At 38.8% G+C, this 19,828-nt stretch overlaps 1 protein-coding gene across 8 annotated transcripts in view; it reads left to right on the forward strand.

The window, feature by feature from the left end:
* Positions 1 to 19,828, forward strand: part of WDFY3 (WD repeat and FYVE domain containing 3) — a 176,677-nt gene that overhangs the window by 24,264 nt on the left and 132,585 nt on the right. For 7 of the 8 annotated variants that reach the window (XM_039350896.1, XM_039350897.1, XM_039350898.1 and 4 more), the window contains exon 1: positions 18,181 to 18,201. The exons of the other annotated variant lie outside the window; for it this stretch is intronic. The gene's annotated coding sequence lies outside the window, so the exon portion shown is untranslated. Of the gene's footprint in view, positions 1 to 18,180; positions 18,202 to 19,828 lie in introns of those variants that run through there. 8 annotated transcript variants of the gene reach the window in all.

A 19,828-nucleotide genomic window follows, 5' to 3' on the forward strand; every position in this document is an offset into this window, starting at 1 on the left:
AACATTAGTATTAATTTGTATTTATTAGTAATTATTATTAATTATTATTCGCAGGAGTCTTCTCCAGCACCATGAGACCTTTGAACTCTGGTGCTGGAGAAGACTCCTGCGAGTCTACTGGACTGCAAGGCGATCCAACCGTCAGTCCTAGAGGAGATCAACCCTGACTGCTCTTTAGAAGGCCAGATCCTGAAGTTGAAACTCAAGTATTTTGGCCACCTAATGAGAAGGAAGGACTCACTGGAGAAGAGCCTAATGCTGGGAAAGATTGAGGGCATAGAAGAAGGGGACGACAGAGAATGAGGTGGCTGGATGGAGTCACTGAAGCAGTAGACGTGAGGTTAAATGGACTCCAGAAGATGGTAGAGGTCAGGAAGGCCTGGAGGAACGTTGTCCACGGGGTCACGATGGGTCGGACACAATTTTGCAACTAACAACAACAAATAGAATGATTTGAGAAATTTTACAAGATTTAAGAAACTAAAAATCTCCTCTCGATGTCTTAATAAAAATAAACTAAATCAGACAAGACACCCAGTTACATGGATAATTCAATTTTATACATTGTATAAAGTGTGCAAATAGTTTCCCATAATTGCTTATGCACTGTAATGTCTGCATAGTAGGCCACGACTTTGCAACTAACAACAATTACTAATAATTATGAATTATATTAGTACTTTGTATGTACAGGTAGTCCTTGACTTGTGACCATAGTTGAGCCCAGAATTTCTGTTGCTAAGCAAAATATTTTTTAAGTGAATTTTGCCCCATTTTACATTTTTCTTGCCATAGTTGTTAAGTGAATCGCTGCACTTGATAAATTAGTAACACGGTTAAGTGATTCTGGCTTCCCCATTGACTTTGCTGGTCAGAAGGTTGCAAAAGCGAATCATGTGACTCTGGGACAGTGTAACCATCATAAATACGAGCCAGTTGCCAAGCATCCGAATTTTGATCACATGATCTTGGGATTGCTGCAACAGTTGAGTGAGAAATAAGTCACTTTTTTCACACAACCGTTGTAACTTTGAATGGTCGCTAAATGAAAGTATTAGTATTTATTTGTTTAATTTCATTGTACACCACCCAGAGTCACTTGATTGTGATATGGGAACAGCTATATAAATACGATGAATAAATAAAGAACGGGGCAAAATGATTTAGGTCAAGGGGGCTATCGAAGGATGGATGCAAAGTAATATTCAATGAAATCATGTTCTAATATAAGCTGGCAACATAAAATAGAACAATTTACTGTACTATTGTGGCAATGCTGGATTGCTGTCTAATGTAGCTGTGTAGAGAATAAGAAACAGTGCTTTTGTGCAAATTGGCAATGAAATACAAAGATGATTTTGCAAGCAAAAGTAGTTTTTTGATCAGAGTTGGAAGAAGCATGAAGGGACAAATGTTTGCAGTAGATTGAATCACAAGAGAAGGGAATTACAAGATTCTACCCATTAAAAATAATAGTAAACTCATTTTCTTTTCATTGTACAGGTAGTTCTTGACTTACAACAGTTTATTTAATGACGGTTTGAACTTACAACAGCACTGAAAAAAGTGACTTAGGATCACTTTTCATACATAGGACCGTTGCACATTCTCATGGTCACATTCAGATGCTTGGCAGCTGACTCATACTTATGATGGTTGCAGCATCCTAGGGTCATGTGATCACCTTTTGCAACCTCCTGACAAGCCATATTTACTTAACAACCATCTTATTAACTTAACAACTGCAGTGATTCACTTAACTGTGGCAAGAAAGGTCGTAAAATGGGACAGATTTTCTTAATAATTGTCCCACAGAAATTTTGGGCTCAATTGTGGTTGTAAGTTGAGGACTACCTTTATAAATTACATGGGCATTATCTTTGGGTATTCAACATATGCCAATTAGAATTGTAGTTCTGTAACGTGTAGCTCTTGTGGTGCCAAATTATTCTCATAGTGATTGTCTGCCAAATTTCTCTGATGTTCTCTATTTGTAGTTCCAGAAGTAAAGCAACACAGGCTGGGCCTGCACATTCAGTAAACAATAATGTGGGCTATGTGATTTTGATTAACCATTGTAGTTTACAAACCAGATCATGACTAAGCATGTTACAACATTTGTTAACCATGCAGTATTTTGTTAACCAAGTCACAACTGAGGCTAAACATAACCTTGTGCTGTAAACACGTTGTACTTGGTGTTGCCTTTGAAGACTTAGAAGCTTGTGTAGACGTAGAACATTATCTCCAATAATGTTACCCCAAAATAAATACATTAAAATATATATATATATAGTAAAAAGAGGAGAGCTCATTATTCATTTGTCACTGGTTGCATGCCTATCAATCTTTATTTTCAACACAATTTGGAGGAATGTTTTGTACAGCTACAAAATAATTCTGTGAAAATCACCGTGAAAGTCTGCAAAAGTTCATTAAAGTCACATAAAAGAAAAAACATCCTGTATTTCCTTCATTTTGAACTGAGCTGAACATTCTCTTATCTTTTTTTTCAATATATTAATCATGGATTGAAACATGTGGTGGGCACTTTGAGATATAATGTAAATTCATAATTTGAAAGTGGTCACAAGGGTGAGACTTTTCGTGCAAAGACAATTTGCCGGTATCTACCCTCAATGACTGCTGGAGGCCTATTTTGCAGTCGTTAAATTGTGATTGCTTGCTGGGCTTTGTAAAAAGGTAACATTAAATAAATGCCTATTTCTTTTATGCCTCAATTTCAACTTGCCATAGGAACTGAATTGTCCCCATAAGGCTTGTATCTATCCTACTTTATAAATTATAAGGAGCTGTAAAAGTTGATTCATATTACAGAAGAATAGTATTTAGAGTGAATACTATTACATATTTATTTATATCTCATCTTTATTATTGTTGCAAATAACTCAGGGTACTGAAGATATCTATCCCTCCTTCCCCCTCCTGTTTTCCTCACAACAACAACCCTGCGAGGTAGGTTGGGTTGAGAGAAAGAATAACTGGCCCAAGGTCACCCAGGCAGCTTTCATGCTTAAGGCGGGACTAGAACTCATAGTCGCCTGCTTTCTAGCCTGATGCCTTAAGCATTAGACTAAACTTAATTGTGACAAGAGTATATGTAACTGTGATCAAATTATTTCTATAAGCATTAATCTTCTAAAAATATATTTAAATTGGGGCGATTTAAGTATCATGAAAAATAGGCAGATATTCTTGCTGCCTTCTTAATGAGATTCTCCGTAGTGCATTGTGTTGGATCCACCAAAACCTGTTTATTTGCTGTAAGTATGACATTAATTCTTAACGGGTTTTTTTTTTTTGCAATGTAACAATTTTGCTTGTAGTTATTAGAAGATCTTTACATTAATGTAGGATTGTAAAACACAAGTCACATTTCATCGCGACTCGTATTTTTTATTTAAAAAAAACACCCAATTCATTCAAAATCTATTTTAACTTGTTTGGAATAGTAGTGTGTTTTATGACTAGGTTGCTACATTTTTTTTTATGAATCTTAAAATTGCAGAGCAAGCTGGAATCTGCTTCTCAGAATAGAAGATAACCTCCTGAAAGGCATATGTATATGTATATATTATATTATATGTTCTTCATAAGGACTCAAAATCAATCTATCTATCTATCTATCTATCTATCTATCTATCTATCTATCTATCTATCTATCTATCTATCTATCTATCTATCTATCTATCTATCTATCTATCTATCTATCTATGCTTCCCATCACACTAATACAGCAACTCTGAGCAGCCTACAATATAATAGAAGTTAAAAAGTGCAAAACAATTAAAATAGGATAAAAAATTAAACATGGACATTACAATTAAAAACCAAGATGGTGGGCAGCCTTGGGGTGAGAATCTTCTCTATCCATCAGCCATCTTGAATGTAGCAGGCAGGTCCCCAAAAGGTGATCACATGACCCTGGAACAGTGCGCCCAAATTTTGATCATGTGACCATGGGGATGCTGCAGCGATTGTAAATGTGAAAAACAGTCCTAAGTCACTTTTTTTAGTGCCGTTGTAACTTCGAATGGTTACTAAACGACTGGCTGTAAATCGAGGACCACTTGTTTTTTCCTTCAAGAATTCAAGGCAATATCTTCCTACCCACCTACCTACCTACCTACCTACGTTATCTACCATGATCCTTCCTCCAGTTCCCCCAATTCCCAATAAGCCTGTGGGGGGATAGTGGCCTGAAGTCAGTGAATTACTGCAATTGAGCTGGATTTCAACTCAGTTCTTTTGGGTAGCAGTCCTGTGCCTGAGTCTGTTTCATGCTACACTGGATTATTTTGCTGAATGACACCTTTTTTTATTGTTGGCAACACTTGAAACTAAACTTTGCATCATTGATGAAGAATTCTACACCCATTAGATGTGGAAGCACTCGGTTTTTCTTTCGATTTTGAAAATCTTTATAATAACTTTTATGAAAACAACTGCTTTCCTTAGGCATTGAGGGACATTTTAATTGGGGATATTTTAATTGTAAGCTATCCAGAGTCACAAATGTGAAATGGGTGGCTATTTAAAAGTACTGTCAAATAAAAGAAGTAGTATGCTGAATTTAATGAAAGATTAGTAGAATTTTTTGTAGCTTTTTGCAGTTTTCATGATGACAATGTTGTCAACACTGCCACATAAGAAGGGTTCAGCCATTATTTATAATTTATTTAGAGTGTCTACTGTATATTTTATTTTGGGAGAAATCTCTTGTTGATAAATTAGGTGGAATATGTTAAATCTAAACACTGAATGCTGGAGGCATATAACATTGCTAAGTCACAATGTATTGCTCTATTATTTTATAACTTTTTCTTTTTGTTAATGGGTTTTCTGTAGCAGTCTATTTTCTTTTTTGAATTTGTAAAGCTGGTCAAAGTCTGTAATAAAGAAAAACTCTAAACTAAACTATAAACTGCACAGTAATGTAGTTTGTTTGGTTTTGATTCAGCATGAAAAACCACCACTTTGCTTTATATCCAAGCTCAATAAACCATAGTTAAATTAATTCCACAGGATTGTGGCATGTGAACCCAGCCAGCAGTCTCCTACTACAGTTTAACCACAGTACCAATTTAATTTTCTACTTTGTGAGTACCTATATCCAAAATATTGCAATAATGAGCCTTTCCAATCACAGGTTTATGAATCATTCTAAACCAGTGATGGCGAACCTTTTAGAGACTGAGTGCACAAACTACAACCCAAAACCCACTTATGCATCGTCGAGTGCCGGGTGGGTGTGGCCCATTGGCTGGATGTGGCCAGTTGGGTGGCCGTGGCCCATTGGGTTGGCGTGGCTGCGGGGTAACGGCAGACTGGGTGGGACTAAAAAGTTCAATCAATCAATTCCAACTTTGCAAGATCTTTTTTTTCCCCACGAGAAGTTGAAATTGACTGATTGAACCTTTTTTTTTTTTGTTGCACACGGCGGCAGAGGCCTAAAGCGAAAAGGTTTCATAAGACCCAGCTGAGGGCCTAGGACTGGGGCGATGGCGCACGTGCCCACAGAGAAGGCTCTGAGTGCCACCTCTGGCACCCATGCCATAGGTTTGCCACCACTGTTCTAAACCATAACTATTAGAGGTTATGGAATGGATCACTACTGGCTAAGTTTATGCAACTATGTTAAATTGTAAGCCATGATTTGCAAACCATGGTTTGTTCATGCAACACATGATATCTAAATCAAACAAAGTGAGTATAGTTTAGGGTAGTATCTGAATCCATATAATGTAATTATAACTTGGATTTGGGGCACAAGCAGGAGTTTTGGCATCAGGGTCTATAAAGTTTGTTTGTTTGTTTTTTATTTATTAAATGTATGTGCCATATAGTTGTTTCCATATAATTTTGTTTTCATATAATGTGAATCCTTTTCATTTTCTGCTCACGTACATTTACCTAAGAGTCAAATTTTGAGTAGTGTGCATATAAGTAGGGGCAGAGCCAATCTTTCTATCTTTACCTCTTTCTCTCTTCTCATTTTGCTATAAATCAAAATCCTGTTAAATAAAAAAAAAGTACAGTTTTCATTCTCAGCCAGGCTCTGAACTGAGTGCTTTTACCAGTATTTTCTTTAAATTGGGCAAGATTTAAGTTGCCCTGTTAAATGCTTTATCAGGAAGCAACTGGACTTTCTTTCTTTTTTCTTTGAAGACGTTTCGCTTCTCATCCAAGAAGCTTCTTCAGCTCTGACTGGATGGTGGGGAATGGAAGGATTTATACTCCTTGCAAACAGCTGGTCGTTTGCATTCTTCTAGTGAATCGTTGAGGCCGCCTGGAGGCTTATCTGTGTCCTCAGGGTCATCTGAGTAGTGCAATGGGGGTGGAGCTTTCTTGGAACTGTTGAGGACCACTAGCTTGAAAGAGGGGTCAAAGAGGCTATCTGTGTCAAAATTGAACAGCCTCCTCTCAACGAGGGAGGAGGAGATACAACATCATCTATCTTCAGTCTACAATACAGTCCTTTCAATAGGCTCCACATCCATTTGCACTATTCAGGTGACCCTAACAACACAGATAAACCTCTGGGTAGCCTCAAGAATGCACATGACCAGCTGTCTGCAAGGAGCATAAATCCTTCCATTCCCCACCATCCAGTCAGAGTGGAAGAAGCTTCTTGGATGAGAAGTGAAATGTCTTCAAAGACAAACAAGAAATTCCAGTTGCCTCCTGAAAAAGCATCTTTGGGACAACTATGACCTAAATGACTGAGAATCTCCCTGGGCATTTGCCCTGTGAAAATTGGAGTAGAATGTTTTTTGTTTTTTTTTACAATCTAGTTGTATTATATATAGAATACATTGTACCAACAGAGTTTCTAGGAGCTTTAAAAGGAGAAATCCTATCCTCTCTGTTGTGAGTGACTCAAAGCATATCTTTTCCTGTTTCTATTTGCATGCAAACCTGTACATATTTTGCAAAGCTGGATTTAGATTGTATTTTCCCAGCAGCTCAGGCCCCAAGTCCCAATAAAATGGAAATAGTTTGGAAACTATAATTAACATTGGTATGTATGATAACTAATATGAGTGGTTCTTGACCTACAACCACAATTGGGATCAGAATTTCTGTTGCTAAGCAAGCTGGTTGTTCAGCAAGTTGCATCCAATTTTACAAGGGTTTTTTTTTTGCCAGAGTTGTTAAGCGAATCACTGCAGTTGTTAAACGAATCCCACTTTTCCTGTTGACTTTGCTTATCAGAAGCTGATGGGAAAGTTACAAATGGCAGTTCCAAAGCACCCAAATTTTGATCACGCGACTGAGGATGCTGTGATGGTTGCAAGTGCCGGGATCTGTTGTATGTCACTTTGTTCAGTGCCATTGTAACGTCAAATGGTCACTAAATGAATGGTTGTAAGTCAAGGACTACCTTTACTGATGAATGTACAATATTTACTCAGAACCATTCCCCCCCCCCAATAATTACCTTTAATACAGGAGAGCATTTTAAATTGGTTTATGTATGAAAAACTACCAGGAATGAGTGAGAGGCACAAATAATTGAAAACATTATTGCAAAGTGCTGCTGCTTGCACTTTCTTGCTTATTTTGTTGTGTATGTAAGACGTAAACGGGGTTACCCTCTCTTTTCTTTCATGTTTACTGTTAACTTTTCCTGTGTCCTCATCTTTATGTAGTTCGTTTTTGTTGCTTGGTCTTCTCAGTGAAGTTTCTTCTGAAAGGAAGAAGAAGATAATAATAATAGTAATAGTAATAATAGTAATAATAATAATAATAATAATAATAATAATAATAATAATAATAATAATAATAAAGTTGGAAGGGACCTTGGAGGTCATCTAGTCCAACCCCCTGCTCAGGCAGGAAACCCTAAACCATTTTGGACAAACGGCTGTCCGGTCTCTTCTTAAAAACTTCCAGTGGTGGAGCATTCACCGCTTCTGGAGGCAGGTTGTTCCACTGGTTAATTGTTCTAACTGTCAGGAAGTTTCTCCTTAGTTCTAGGTTGCTTCTCTCTTTGCTTAGTTTCCATCTGTTGCTTCTTGTCCTGCCTTCAGGCACCTTGGAAAATAGCTTGACTCCCTCTTCTTTGTATATATAACTGCACCCATTCTTTGTATGTGTTGTTGTTAATTGCGAAGTCGTGTCCGACCCATCGCGACCCCATGGACAACGTTCCTCCAGGACTTCCTGTCCTCTACCATCTTCTGGAGTCCATTTAAATTCACATCTACTGCTTCAGTGACTCCATCCAGCCATCTCATTCTCTGTCGTCCCCTTCTTCTATTGCCCTCAATCTTTCCCAGCATTAGGCTCTTCTCCAGTGAATCCTTCCTTCTCATTAGGTGGCCAAAGTACTTGAGTTTCAACTTCAGGATCTGGCCTTCTAAGGAGCAGTCGGGGTTGATCTCTTCTAGGACTGATCGGTTTGAACGCCTTGCAGTCCAAGGGACTCGCAGGAGTCTTCTCCAGCACCATAGTTCAAAGGCCTCAATTCTTTTGCGCTCAGCCTTTCTTATGGTCCAACTTTCACAGCCATACATTGCAACTGGGAAAACCATGGCCTGGACTATACGCACTTTTGTTGGCAGGGTGATGTCTCTGCTTTTTAGAATGCTGCCTAGATTTGCCATAGCTTTCCTCCCCAGGAGCAAGCGTCTTTTAATTTCTTGGCTGCAGTCCCCATCTGAGGTGATCTTGGAGCCCAGAAAAATAAAATCTGTCACTACCTCCATTTCTTCCCCATCTATTTGCCAGGAATTGAGAGGGCCGGATGCCATGATTTTGGTTTTCTTAATGTTGAGTTTCAAGCCAACTTTTGCACTCTCCTTCTTCACCCGCATCAAGAGGCTCTTTAGTTCCTCTTCACTTTCTGCCATCAGAGTGGTATCATCTGCATATCTTAGGTTGTTGATATTTCTCCCGGCAATCTTAATTCCAACTTTTGATTCATCTAGCCCTGCCTTTGTATGTATGTATGTACACACGCACAAATATATCTGTGTTGTATGTACTGTTTCTTTGAGTGGTGAAGAGACCTCTTGAATTTGTTTCAGTTGGAATTTGCACTCCTAAAGTTTAATGAAGTGAAACTCTTGGGCATTGCAGAGGATTTTTTAAAACTATTTTTAACTTCTATTTATCCTTTCTGGGGATTCAGTTCTAATTCAGGGTAAATTTTCATGAGGTAAATATGATGCAGTTTAATGCAAAGCGTTTAACAGAAGACAGCTTAGTTTATCAGCTTAACACTTGGATAGGCAAGTGTTTCTAATAGCCATGACAAATGAAACTGAAGGTGAGGAATTAGAACATTATCAGATAAGAGATAGAGTTAGGAAAAAAGTAACTTCAGTGTAAAATTTATAGATTCCATGAATTCTCAAGAGAAAGAAAGGAGTCCATTTATCTAGGCTCAGAAAAAAAAGGATACAGTATAAAGGGAATTAATTTCCTGGTTCTCAAGGAATATTTGGAAACTCAGACACTGGACTTATATAACAAATTAAGCAAATGGTGTTTTGTTTGGGTTTGACTTAGCGTGCTTTGCAAACCAAGCCAACTGTATCTTATTTAATGCACTGCCATAAATCCAATAAAGAGAGAATATCAGCTATTTTCTGATTTACAGATTTTCTATTCCAGTTTCAAATGTGGTAATCAACCCCAATATTATTGACAATGGGATGAAACTTGTCATTGAAAAATATCAATCAAGCAATTAGAGAGATGCTGATAGGGAGAATGCCTGACTAACTTGTTATTGGTGTAATTGGTGACCCCGGAGCCAAAGCAATTTGATTGTAAAATAAACATTTTGAATGGAAAACTTGAAAAATGAGGTTAGCCCTTGAAGCTTGACTTTGTTTTAGAAAATAACAAACATGAAGAAAAGACTGGAGATTAGGTGAAGAGGGAGGACTCGGAAATATCTCACAGTGTAATTATATAGTTGGTCATGTTTTACATGAGACAGTACGATTCCTTAAGAGTCTAAATTTGTCCACCGCATGAGCAAATAAGCCAAAGGATTAAGCATCCAGCAACTCTAAAGTGCAGTTCCTTATAGTGACAAGTTATGAATTCTAACTATACTGAAATTGTTCTCTGAATAGAAGCTGGAACTGAATATTTCTGTGGTAGTTTTCAGATTTATCTGAACAAATATAAGGAAGTGAAAAGACGCCAGGCAGAAGTAGAGGAAAGAGGCCTTGAAAACACAAGCTTGGCTCCAGTATGTCAGGGAAAAATACTACATGTTCTAGATTTACAGGCTTGAATACCAAGTGAATCTATCAGTGTTTATCATAATCAGCCGTTCATTATGTGCTGAATGAGACAAGTAACTGTCTTCTCTTGCCACTGATCAGGAAAAGAAAATTTAATTAACATTCTTTTAGACCTAATCTGGGACCTTGACTAAGAGGAGAGGAGTATATGTGAGATGAAACTTGCTGGAATAAAATAGAAAGATGGGGTGCCATTTCTGCCTTCTCCAATCAGATCTTCAAGTGGAAGTTGGAATACTATTAAAGTAGGTCATAGAAAAAGTATTCCTTTGTGGACATGAGATTAAAACAAAGCCAGTGCAGAGCAAGGCTTCCCGGTGGCACCAAGGGTTTGATAGCTGGAAGTAAGTTTTTAATCCCCTTGTAGGTGCTGGCTTTCGCTTTCTGAAATCCCATAGTAAACCCAAATTTTCAGGCAAAACATGAGAGTAAAACTTCCTTTCATGGTTATCTTCCAGATATACTGAAAACTGTCCTTGGGAATTAAGAAACCCAGATTTAATGGAGGACAGTTGGTTGAAAATAAAATTAGCCACTTGCCAAGCTCATAGCCTCGGTTTTTCTATTCTCTGATAACAGATGAAATACTGGATTTGAAACATGTTGTGGTACCAATACAATAGTTCTTAGGGAATTAGATTTGACCTTTCTTAAATGGTTGTAGTCAGTTTATACACTTATAAATAAATTCCAAACATGACTAAACTTTAGGATGGGGGCAGTACATTTTATCAATAATTCTCAATGTCATCCATACCATAAACAAGAAGGAACCACTAATAGCCAACTCACAAAAAATCCAAGAACTTTAAGTCAGGGGTCTCCAAACTTGGCAACTTTACCACTTGTGGACTTCAAGGTTGGAGACCCCTGCTTTAAATAATATTTATTGATGAAAGTTAGAAGACATAGTAAAGAGTTTCATTAACTCCCACGACTCAAAGATAGTCAGTAGAAAGTTATCAAATTCTCTTGCACTTATTTTATTTTAATCTTTTGTCTTTTGTGTCACAGTCAGATTTGTTATCATGCTGCTTTTCACTGAGTGTGAGAAGCAACCTAGAACTAAGGAGAAACTTCCTGACAGTTAGAACAATTAACCAGTGGAACAACCTGTCTCCAGAAGTGGTGAATGCTCCAACACTGGAAGTTTTTAAGAAGAGACTGGACAGCCATTTGTCTGAAATGGTGTAGGGTTCCTGCCTGAGTAGGGAGTTGGGCTAGATGACCTCCAAGGTCCCTTCCAACTTTATCATTATTATTATTATTCTCAATCATCGCACAGTCAGCCAGATGCGCAGGATGGAAGCAGTTCCTAATAAGGCCGCCTTTTGCAATTGACTAATAGCAAATTTGTCAATGCCAATGGTGTTCAAGTGGTGCTCCAGTTGTTTTGGGATTGCGCCCAAGGAGCCTATGACTATTGGTACTACCCTTGCTTGCTTTTGCCACAGTCTTTCTATTTCTATTTGTAGGTCTTTGTATTTTGTTATCTTCTCCAGTTCTTTCTCTTCTATTCTGCTATCACTCCAGGCACTGCCACGTCCACTATCCAGACTTTTTTGTCTTTCTTATCGACAATTGTTAAGTCTGGGGTGTTATGTTGCAGGTGCTTGTCTGTTTGAATTCTGAAGTCCCAGAGCAGTTTAATTTTATCATTTTCTATGACTTTCTCTATTTTATGATCCCACCAGTTTTTGCTTACAGGCAAATGATATTTTTTGCAGATCTTCCAATGCACCATTGTTGCTACTTTGTCATGCCGCTGCTTGTAATCAGTCTGTGCAATCTTCTTGCAACAGCTTACCAAGTGGTCCACTGTTTCTTCAGCTTCTTTGCATAGGCGGCACTTACTGTCTGTTGCTGTCTTCTCAATTTTGACTTTGTATGCATTTGTCCTTAAGGCTTGGTCTTGTGCAGCCAGAATTAGTCCCTCGGTCTCTTTCTTCAATTTTCCTGCTCTTAGCCATTGCCAGGTTTTATTATTATCTGCTTTCCCAGCTATTTTTTTCATGTATTGGCCATGTAGTGCTTTGTCTTCCCATGCCTCTATTCTGTTCTTCATTTGGTCTTTCTTGTAGGCCAGTTTGGTCTCTCCAGTAGTCAGTAAGCCTTCCTGATATACTAATTTCAGTGCATCTTCATCATTGTTCTTCAGATATTCTTCCAAAGCCATTTTTTCTTCTTCAACCATCTGATGTACTTGTAGCATTCCACGCCCACCTATTTGCCTTGGTAGATAAAGTCTATCAATGTCACTGCGTGGATGAAGGGCATGATTCATTGTCATTATTTTTCTGGTCTGCCTATCCATTGCTTTTAGTTCTGCTTGAGTCCAGTCCACTATTCCAGCTGTGTACCTAATGACTGGGATTGCCCAGGTGTTGATTGCCTTTATGGTATTTCCTCCATTGAGTTTGGATTTTAAGATCTTCTTCACTCTCTTGATGTATTCACCTCTAATCTTTTTCTTGACTTCAGTGTGCTTGATGTTGTCAGCTTGAAGGATACCCAAGTATTTGTAGTACTCTTCCTCATCCAGACTCTTAATGTTATTTTCGTGGGGCATCTTGATTCCTTCAGTTTTCACTATTTTTCCTTGTTTGATATTATTATTATTATTATTATTATTATTATTATTATTATTATTATTATTATTATTATTATTATTATTATTACTCTCTCACTTGTGAATTTAGAAGGCATCATTCTTGTGCTGGCTGTATGGATGGCAACCTTAGGTTTTTTTGTTTTGTTTTTTAAATCCCTGCTCTCACTTTTATGCAAATGCTACTTCTGTCTTGATGGTTGGGAAAAACCCTAACCGTGACCGATACTTGGATCTTCTGCTATAAAATAGGAAGCGAAGGTCCGAGCCGCTTTCCTTGATCCTTCCAAAGGTGCTTTTTTAAAAAGGCAACTGGACTTCCTTTGTTTTTGTTTTTCTCTTGAGGACATTTCGCTTCTCATCCAAAAGAAGCATCTTCAGTTCTGACTGAATGGTGGGTTGAACTGAAGATTGAACTGAAGATGTTTCTTGGATGAGAAGCTAACATTGTCAAGAATAAGAATGAACGTCCAGTTTCCTTTTGAAAAAAGACACCTTTGGGACTAAGATCACTAAATAACAGCAACAACAATACTACTACTAATAATAATATAGTACCAATAGTCATAGGCGCCTTAGGTGCAATCCCAAAACAACTGGAGCACTATTTGAACACCATTGGCACTGACAAATTCACCATTAGTCAATTGCAAAAGGCGGCCTTATTAGGAACTGCTTCCATCCTGCGATGATATCTGTAATATCATCAAACATCCACACCTGCCTATCCCAGGTCCTTGGTAAGGACTCGATAGGTAGATAAAAATGCCAAATCCAGTCTGAACATCTTGCTGACTGTGCAATGATCAATAATGAGGATAATGATGATGATGATGGAAGGGACCTTGGAGGTCTTCTAGTCCAACCCCTTGCTCAGGACAACAATGACCTGGATGACGGAGAATCTCCATAGACATCATCCTAGAACCTGTTGCCAAAACAGCACATGAAAATTGGGGCAGCTCAGCTTGTTAACCACTGAGGTTGAATAAGGGTGGTGTTTGCACCTTCTGAGCCTAACCCTGCAGAGTGTTTATAACAGCTGTTGTGGCTGTGTTTGCTTTTCTTTTATTACATAAATAGGGAATTACTTCATTGAGTCTCTGAAATCCCTTGTTAGTCATAGTCACAATGGTTTCAGGAGAGGATGTTTCTTATGGCAAGAGAAATAGAAGGAGTGTTTTCCACTGTGGTTGTGATTTGGGGATTATGTATGCTTAATTCTGTACTAGATGATGCCTTTGTATTTTTAAGAAGACGTTCAGCTATTTTTCCTTTGTATAAATAAATATCAGCGAAGGCTAACGTAAAAATAGATTAATCCTTTTCAGAAAAAGGTGAAACAGTACTGTAGTATTTGAGCTACGATGTATTATCCAGTTTGTCCGGTATGACGCATTCAGATTCCTTTTACTTTCCTCAGCTGTTGCACAATAACCACTGGTTTTTGTGTTTCTCTTCAATCTTTTTTCTGAAGCAAAAATGTGAAATTTCTGCACCTTCAAATTTTGCAATTTTAGTGAGTCTGTTGAGACATATATTCACTTTGTGCCACTTAGATATGTATCATCTTTTAAAGTTTCTCTTTTGAATAATTCCAATATTATCTAAAGTGAAAAGGATTATTCTGCATATCAGTTTTGCAAACTCTTTTGAGTGGGGCAGGATTTTTTTGTTGTTGAAAAAAATCTTTATTTTCAGTGCACCAACTTGATGAATATTAGCAAAAACATGACACAATAAAAAAAAATCCATGTTCTTCTCTAGAAACAAATCATTGTTCCTAAATGAAAATGATGCTTACCATCTGATGCCCTATACAGCCCCATTTAAAAAAAAATATGCTTTGCAAAATGCATCTAGCTCAAAGTTTAACTTTGTAACCTCTGCCTTCAGCACAAATGAGTTTTTTAAAAAAAGGATTCTCTGGGTTTCCAGAACTGGTTTGTATGTATTTTGATCCTTTATAAATTGTATTAGAAAGGTTTAATAGAACTTGACTTTTCTGAGGATTGCAGATTACTAAACTCATCTTATCTTTCTCATTTGTCCTTAAGGCAGGATATTTATCTTTCTCCCACCCTTTTGGGGAGGTTAACAGAATAACAGAGTTAAAAGGTACCTGGAGATCTTCTAGTCCAACCCCCTGCTCAAGCAGGAAACCCTGTACTATTTAAGATAAATGATTGTCCAACCTCTTCTTAAAAACCTCCAGTATTGGAGGACCCACAAGTTCTGGAGGCAGGTTGTTCCACTGATTAATTGTTCTAACTGTCGGGAAATGTCTCCTTAATTCTCAGTTGCTTCTCTCCTTGCTTTGTTTCCATCCACTCCTTCTTGTCCTGCCTTCAGGTGCTTTGGAGAATAGCTTGACTCCCTCTTCTTTGGGGCAGCCCCTTAGATACTGGAACACTGCTTATCATGTCACCCCTCATCCTTCTTTTCACTAAAGTATACATACCTAAATCCTGCAGCCAGTCTTTGTATATTTTAGCCTCCAGTCCCCTAATCATCTTTGTTCCTCTTTTCTGTACTCTTTCTAGAGTCTCAACATCTTTTATATCATGGCAACCAAAACTGGATGAAAAATTCCAAGAGTGGTCTTACCAAGGGTAAATTGGTTGGTTGAATAGTGTTAATTAGTTACCAACAGTAGCATTAACCATATAACCAAGACATCATTAACCTTTATATCATCCCTTCTGCTTTCCTTAAGATCATGAGATGCATTTGTTTTATGGAATTTTCTGCATGGATTTCCTCTTGGATTTCCCTCCCCCCTCAGTTATTTATATTTAACCAAAGGAAAAAAAATCCCTGCAGGAGATACTTGGAAAGAAATTGACCTCGTGATGGAGCATCCACAACTTCTGAAGGCAAGGTCACTTGTTTCTAGGAAACTTCTCTTTAGTTCCAGGTTACTTCTCTCCGTGATTAGTTTCCCTCCATTTTTTCTTGTCTTGCCTTCAGGTGCTTTGGCGAATAGCTTGACCCCTTCTTCCTTGTGGCAACCCCGGAGATATTGGAACACTGCTATCATGTCACTCCTCGCCCTTCTTTTCACTAGACTAGCCATGCGCAATTCCCGCAGTAAATACAACCTTCATAAATACATGCCGGTTGCCAAAATCCCGAATCTTGATCACATGCTTCCAATGATAGTAAATGCAAGTCATAAGTCACTTTTTTCAGTATCATGGTCACTTTGAACAATTGCCAAACGAATGGTTGTAAATTGAGGACAACCTGTACTCTTTGTTATGTTAAAGTGGACTTTAAGAACTTAGGTGACACATGATTCTGCAAACACAGCTCCTTGTGGTAATATCTGGGCTTATTTTACAGATTCTAGCTGTTACTTTTTGTGGTGTATTGCCTTGCATCTTCTTGAGCCAGATGAAATACTAAATGATAATGTCAGCTTATATTTATGCATTAGCCTGGGACAAAGCTTGCACAGAGATAAGTGTAATTTTATGCCAGGGTATGTGGAAGTGGATGGCAGAAGAGGTAAATTAGCATTCTCTGTCCTTTATTTTTGGCAGCCTAAAAACTTTTTAACAGGATTTGAGGTTTGGTAAGAAGAGTAAACACATCTCTAACAGAGTATTTTGTAAGCATATGAGTGAGTTAGCATAATAATATAATAGAATCCACAGAATAAAGTTGTTTATTTATTTATTTTAAAGCGTCCCATAGATGAATTTGAATAGATTTTTTGCATCTAACTATTTATCCCAAAGGTGCTTTTTAAAAAAGGCACTTAACGTGATTATGTTTCCCTTTGAAAACATTTTGCTTCTTGTTTCAGTTCTGACTGAGGAAGCTTCTTGGATGAGAAGTTAAAACATTTTCAAAGGAAAAAAAATCAAAGAAAGGCCAATTGCCTTTTGGAAAAAGCACCTTTGGCACAACCGTGGCCTGGATGATTGAGAATCTCCATAGACATCTGACCACTTGGTTTTCCCTGACAGAATAACAGAATAACGGAGTTGGAAGGGACCTTGGAGATCTCCTAATCCAACCCCCTGCTCAAGCAAGAGACCCTATACCAGTGGTGGCGAACCTATGGCACATGTGCCAGAGGCGGCACTCAGAGCCCTCTCGGTGGGCACGCATGCCACCACTGCCAGCACTTCTGCTGGTCTATTAGGCCACCGCTGCTGCCCAGAGCAGCAGCCCAACCAGGCACAAAGGAGGTGGAGCGGCCAGCTAGCAAGCTCGTGTAGGGGTGGTAGAGCACGCCCACACCCAGCAAGCCAAAGGCCACCTTGAGCAGAGAAAGCCAGATCCCCATCGGCACCATGGCCCCTCAGTCCCAGCAGGATTGCGTGCCTCCCCCCATCTATGCTGGGTCTCCTGCCCACCGCGTGCCTCCCCCTTCTATGCTGGGTCTCCTGCCCACCGCGTGCCTCCCCCCATCTATGCTGGGCCCCACCCACCAGAGACCCCTTGGATCTCCCCCAACCCTGGCCAGCCCCCACAGGCTTCCCCATGAGCAACATCGAGGTGGCCATGTCCACCCCAGCCACGCCCATCCAGTTTGCTGTGACAATGCCAGTGGGCCACGCCCACCCAGTGGGCCACGCCCCCATGCCCCCCCCAAGGGCACCACAATGCTGATGCGGCCCTGGCACTTTGCGATAAATAAGTGGGTTTTGGATTGCGGTTTGGGCACTCGGTCTCTAAAAGATTCGCAATCACTGCCCTATACCATTTTAGACAAATGGCTGTCCAGTCTCTTCTTAAAAGCCTCCAGTGATGGAGGACCCACAACTTCTGGAGGCAGGTTGTTCCACTGGTTAATTGTTCTATCTGTCAGGAAATTTCTCCTTAGTTCTAGGTTGCTTCTCTCCTGGGTTAGTTTCCATCCGTTGCTTCTTGTCCTGCCTTCAGGCGCTTTGGAGAATAGATTGACCCCCTCTTCTTTGTGGCAGCCCCTCAGATATTTTTGAACTAGGGGTGACAGGGGTTTTTAAAAACCACATTAAGCGGCATAATCTAGTTGCTACTCCAGAAAAAGAGAGGGCCTGTTCCTGAAGCAGAACGCCCCATGCCTTGTTTCTCATTATCTGGCTAATGACCCAACATTACTGGATGCATAAAACATGCTTCTATTGTTACACCAGCTTGTGCACTGGTACAGCAAGGTCCCAGAGATTCTGGTGCAAAGCGCTGATTTTCATGTGAGTCGCCTGAAAGACTTGTTTAATCTTGGTCTGGTGGCAGAAACTAAGACAATTGTACTTTTCTTAAGGACCCTTTTTTAAAACTCAAGATGCCTGCAAGGAACCTAAAAAATACTCGGTAAGAGAATCATGTTTGTTTCTTTTTTTAAGCACAGAAAAAAAGCTTTAATATCAAATGGCTGCTGAATAAGATTAGTTTTAATGCATTCCTAAGGTAAGATTTCTGACTGTGTTTCGATGCGTCTAACAATTGTAAGACATAGGAACTCTGGGATGCATTTTAAAGAGAAAGAAATTGGTATACTGTGTTTTTTAAATGCTGTTTTGAAGTTAGCACAGGTTTTTCACTCATTAAGATGTTCCTGTCACTTTTTTTTTTTTTTGATCCTGTGCTAAGCATGGAAACTGTTTTGTTCTATTGCTATGGAAATGATGTTAATGTGTTGCCAAGTTGTTTTTTTCTTCCTCTCATTTTGCATTGAAGATGAAAATTGGGTCACAAGGAGGCTTAACATTCTGTTTTGTTGTTTACCATGTTGTTTAGTATGAGGATATGCTGATAAATATTAAAAATAGGAATTGATACCCATGTCTGAATTTTTACTTTAACATACATTGTGCTGTCTTCTTGATACTAAAGATACCCAATGAAAGTGATCTGTGACTACTTTATTCTTTAAAGTAGTAATACTTTAAAGTTGATTTAGCAACTTTAGGCACTTCTGCGTTGTTCAAATAAATCAGATTAATGAACGTTATCATTTTTGTAGAAAACTGATTGTTTTCTACGTTGGGCATTTTTTTGTTTTTAATCAGAGGACCTGCTTTTTTTTTGAATGATTGTTTTCTGTAGAACAGTTCTGAAAGCAAGTGATTTTGTTATGAAAGTAATCTTAGTGAGAGAATGTGCTGGAGAAACACGGTTTACTGCGATAGCCATTTTGAAGCCAGTGGTGGTTTGACATCAGCTTTTATCAGTCTGCTTCATACTGTACCGAAAACATGTCAAGGAACAAATTTCATTTTTTTCCCCTTCTATACAATTGTGCCTGATTCTTGGAGATTGCCTGAACAAGTCTCTACAGTTTTCAAAGTTTTTCAGAAATAGTTTTCCATTGCCTCCTTTCCAGGGCTGAGAGAGAGCCTGAGGTCATCTATTCTAGCTGGCTTCGTGCCCCGGACAGGACTAGAACTGGCTGTCTCCTGGTTTCTAACGTGATGCCTTAACCCAGTGGTTCTCAACCTGTGGGTCGGGACCCCATTTGGGGTCGAATGACCATTTCACGGGGGTTGCCAAACAATGCAGTCCGCCATTTTTTCCCCCTTTTCCTTAGCTGTGCTACCCCCTTTTATTCTATTGGCTTTTGAAAGCCAATAGAAGAGATTCTCTTGAATAGAGTCAAATTCTATTAGCTTTCAAAAGCCAATAGGAATTGTCCAGGCTGTCTCTGCCCTGCTGAGCCCGCCAAAACTCCCATTCTGCAAACAGTGCTGCACCAGTTGAGTAGACCTTGACTTACGACCGGTTGAGTAGTCCTCGACTTACGACCGGTTGGGGGGTCACGGCATTAAAAAGGTTGAGAACCACTGCCTTAACCACTAACCAAACTGGCTCTCTTATTTTTAATGTAATTAGTTATTTAGTTTTAGTTTAACTCAAGAACTCAGTAACCAATTTAGTGTTTAATTCAAAAGAATGTTTCAGTTATTCCAAATAAATCAATAGTCTTAAACTGGCATTTATT

This window comes from Crotalus tigris, unplaced genomic scaffold (genome assembly GCF_016545835.1).
Source record: "Crotalus tigris isolate CLP2741 ecotype Arizona unplaced genomic scaffold, ASM1654583v1 scf7180000018362.849699, whole genome shotgun sequence".
NCBI classification, from domain to species: domain Eukaryota; kingdom Metazoa; phylum Chordata; class Lepidosauria; order Squamata; family Viperidae; genus Crotalus; species Crotalus tigris.